The 4317-nt window shown below is 36.3% G+C and overlaps 1 long non-coding RNA gene across 1 annotated transcript; it reads right to left on the bottom strand.

Moving 5' to 3' along the window:
* Positions 1 to 2494: 2494 nt before the first annotated feature.
* On the bottom strand, positions 2495 to 3308 carry LOC107658712 (uncharacterized). Its single transcript, XR_001630816.1, has 3 exons — positions 3227 to 3308; positions 2683 to 2751; positions 2495 to 2533 (listed from the first exon to the last, which is right to left on the bottom strand). It is a non-coding gene; the product is annotated as an uncharacterized LOC107658712 (long non-coding RNA).
* Positions 3309 to 4317: the final 1009 nt, after the last annotated feature.

The following is a 4317-nucleotide window of genomic DNA, read 5'->3' as shown; positions in this document are numbered from 1 at the left end:
TTTTAATATATATTAGAACCGTTTTATAAATGCAAGAAGGCAGTCAAGGCCATACTAAACTATGAATATGGCCTTAGAATATACTGCGAAGCAAGCACTTTGAGCTTCCATTTAGCACATTTAATGTGTTTTGATCAATGTTTATGTGAATAAGTGATCAAGCCTTTTTGGCATTTTGGCGGAATGTATTTTCAATGGAGGGACAGGAGACTCCCAGGTTTCATTAAAAACATCTTCATTTATGTATTGAAGAAGAACAAAAGTCTGAATGTAGGTCTGAATGACATGAGGGTGAGTAAATGACAGAATTTTCATTTTTTGGGTGAAGTAATCCCTTAAGAGTTTGCAATTACAGCTGAATACCACATCCTTCATTCAAGGTCTTAATTCCTTTTGGTTTGTGGGTTTGAAATCCCCATTTTTTCAAAACCACCAGAATGGCCATTTTTGATCCAAAGTTACCATACTTCTTGTCAAAAGCGGGTAAAACCATTCTTCAATGGGAAAAACCAGTATCTGTATTTAAGTTATGGTTTCTTAGTAAATCAGGCTTTTGCTCTCTAGTCCCTGAGGTTTAACACACGAACTTTTAACTCATTCAATTTTCTATCATGTTTTTGAGCCGCTCTGCAGGACGGACTGTTCTCATAGGTGGGGGCGCATTCAAGACTCGCAAGTAAACACCCACTGCTGTGATTGGCTGACAGTTTCACTTATTAAAATAACAGATGGACGCTGCTGTGACGCACTCTGAAAACAACATGGGTCAGTTGGGTTAAAAATGTATACATACTCAGTTTATATCAAACAGTCTGGAACAGACACAATAGTGGTAAAAGCACATTTACTCACACTTCTGTGTTGCGACATTACTGTTGGATCCACTCTAGTCAGTCTCAGTACTGCGCGAGCGGCGCAACGCGACTAAACAACAGAACCCATTATAATCGGCTATCCTGTCTACACTGGATGTGCCACGGATTGTCACAACAAATCCCTGACAGTAAACTGATGTCCCGCTCTATTTCTGACATATAAGCATTCGCGCCGCTTCTGACATGAAAGAGAAATTGATTCGCGACGTGACGCAACAGCCCTCGCGTCCAATGTAGATATGTTAGGATCACAAAGAAGGCAATTCAAAGACCATTTTTCACAACTGACACTACACAGTGTCTTGTAATCTTGTAATGTCATCTGTATGGTTCTGTTGATGGAATAAACCTGTGTTTGCGTCTCTCTAGTATTTCCTCTCCTACTACAAGTGCGTATCAGTGGGCGGAGCTAAACAGGCAGTGATGTAGAAGCAGGCGTTGATCTTCTCCTGCGGAGGCGGTGTTTAGCCACACTATTACGTCATAAAGTGGCACATTCCAAAACGAGTCATTTTCGTGGTTTCAATAAAAGCTGTTTTTAAACTAACGAGAAAGTTTTGAGTTCTGAAACTTACAGGATGTTTTTTATTGTACATTGACCTGTTATATGTCAAAAGATCAAGGTAAATATAGTTACGATTTTTTTTTTCACTTGATTTAGTTGAGTTCTGTGCATTGAATACGATGTGATTTTCGGTATTCGAGATCTGGCAACAACAGCGCATTAATGCCAACAAACCAATAATATTCATTCGAAGCCCTCTGTAATTGGCACAGATTTGCAGAAAATTAGTTGTTTGGCAAATAAACAATTTAAAGACATAAGTTGCATGCATAATCCTGACACTTTTTATTATGTAAGCTTTATGTTGCCCCTCAAATGACAAGGGCATTGATGACTTTGATATTTATGTTTGTTCAATCAATTAATTGAAATTGACAGTTTGCAAACTTTTTAAATTATAAATTGCAACAAATCTGTGTTAATGCTCTCATTCTTGCTCGTCAAAAGATAAACCTGCTTACACACACTGTGCTGAGTCACACAGGACTGTCAGATGGAAACATAAATGGGACATCCAGCTTCCCCTTTGCCCTTTCTGGCTGTGGTGGTCAGCTAGTGCAGATCTTATTAGTTATTCAGAGTGACAGCGCTGTGGCCCCTGGATGCCTCACATCGTCCTCGCTGCCATCCACCAGGCGAGAGAGAATGACCCCATCTAAACCTTACACAACTGCCTAAAGTGGCAGTTTGCCTGTCAAATGTGATGACTCATGAATTCTTTAAACGGAAATAAAAAGGAAATGCAGTCATCACAGTCTTACTCAGGCACTCCATAGTGCAAAAACTTTTTGCTACCCTAAGATAATAATGTAGATAGTAAAGAGATTTTTATTTTTCTTTCTTTCTTTTTTGGTGATTGTTCTTTTTGGTAGTGTTAAAAACGGTTAGTTCACCCAAAAATTAAAAATCTTTCATCGTTTACTCACCATTTCATTGTATGCACACTGTAAATTCTAATTAGTAAACCTTACTTAAAAAAAGCATGCGTGTCAATAAAGAAGTCATTCACATTGTTTATTTTAAAATATTGAAAACAATTAAGGTAGCAACATACATTTTTAGGAGTTGTAGGGTGTCAAGTGTCCTCATATATCTGCAAAAAAAAATAAAAAAATACAGTGGTTACAGGTATACTGCATCCACAAGAAATTATTTGAAATTGTAAATAAAGTGTAGAATGGTGATTGAGAACGGAAGACTGCTCTACTGCTGGGTATAACAGCTTAAGAAGAAATACCTCACCTCCAGTGTACTGTGGCCCGTGTTGATGAGACCGGTGCTCAGAGAAGACAGTTACCACAAGCACTTTTCCTAAATATGACGTAATTATTCAGTTAAAGGAAAGTTCCACTAGTATTGTGGCTTGTAGATTACAAACACATTCATTCCTTGATATTTGCATGCTTTACAAGGATTACAGAAAGAAAGAAGTAAAGAAAGAATACGCATTTCTATACATATCTATTTGAGGCCTCAATCATAAAATCAATTCAAATGCAGCATTTGCTCTGTATTACTGTTCAACACAGCAAAGAAATAACAATTACTGCAAGACAAAGAGCTCATTCAGTTTAACCCTTAAAGGTGTAATCACGTAATGACTATGATTGCGATGTATTAAAATATAGACAATAAAATTATAGCCATAAGTTCTAACAGCAGAATAGCCTAGATCTTTGGTGCCTCTTAGCGAACACCGGTGCTGACAAGGAGTTAGTCATAGTCGGTTCAAATTAACAGCACACAGAAAGATACATTAACACACAATTATTTTTTTTAAACGTACCTTTCTTTTATTGTATAGAAGTAATCGGTCTTTGTCCAGTGATAAAAATGCAAGCAGTCTCTCTCCTTCCCAGGTTCAGCAAATTCGGTGCACATATTTAAAACACTTCTTCTTCTTCTTCTAATAACGTTTTATGGCGGATGGCAAACCAACTTCTGGTGCATTTACCGCCACCAACTGGACTGGAGTGTGGAGCACTAATAAATACATATTTATATTTATCTATATTTTATATCAAAAAAAATAATAATTTTTTTTTTTAAAAACCAAAACACACACATTCCTAAATTCTCCTGATTAATCCTATTCCTTTAATGTATTTAACAATAGCACCATATATTTTTTTATTTTATTCAAAACACTGCTTGCTGCGCATGCTCTCTAACCATGCTTATTTCTTCTTCTGTTGTTTTGTTGCACATTAGCAACACATTGGCGCACTGCTGCCTCTCACTGGTCAATTAATGTCATTGGTTTCGTTGTGGCTACTTTAATAATTTAAGTAACAGTTACTCATAGCAGTAAGTTAGTTGTTTTACTCGCCGTAAAATGGCTGTAACTTAACAAAACCTAGTAAGTATAACAACTAAGTAAAGATAACCAATTATATCTAAGTAAGGTAAACTATTGGATTTTACAGTGTGCACAAAACGCATTAAAAAAAAAAATGTCTTTGAAAGTGTTCCACAATAGAAAGAAATGCATACAGGTTTGGAACGACGTGAAAGATTTGCTCAAACATGGGTGGCGGATGATATATACACTGTCTATAATATAAACAAGAGTTGGCAGATTGTTTTGGAAAGTTACTCATAAATATTGTATGAATGTATATCTTCCAACACACTATAGATATGGTTCATAAACACTGTACTAGATGCCTGGTCTGTTTTAAAGTTGTCCCGGTTCTTTAACCTTATAAAGCCTACTGTATCATATTTGATACGCACATTTCTAAGGCCACTATAAACACAATCAAAACATGGAAAAAAACTGTTGTGCATAATCTATACATGACTGATTGATAGTTATTATTTTGATACTTTTTAGCAACTAAAAGGCCTTGTAGTATAATTCTAAAAATGTCCACC

This window comes from Sinocyclocheilus anshuiensis, unplaced genomic scaffold (assembly GCF_001515605.1).
Source record: "Sinocyclocheilus anshuiensis isolate Anshui unplaced genomic scaffold, SAMN03320099.WGS_v1.1 scaffold1957, whole genome shotgun sequence".
Classification (NCBI taxonomy): Eukaryota; Metazoa; Chordata; class Actinopteri; order Cypriniformes; family Cyprinidae; genus Sinocyclocheilus; species Sinocyclocheilus anshuiensis.
The sequence above is the reverse complement of the archived record's forward strand: the minus strand, read 5'-3'. Positions and strand labels throughout refer to the sequence as shown.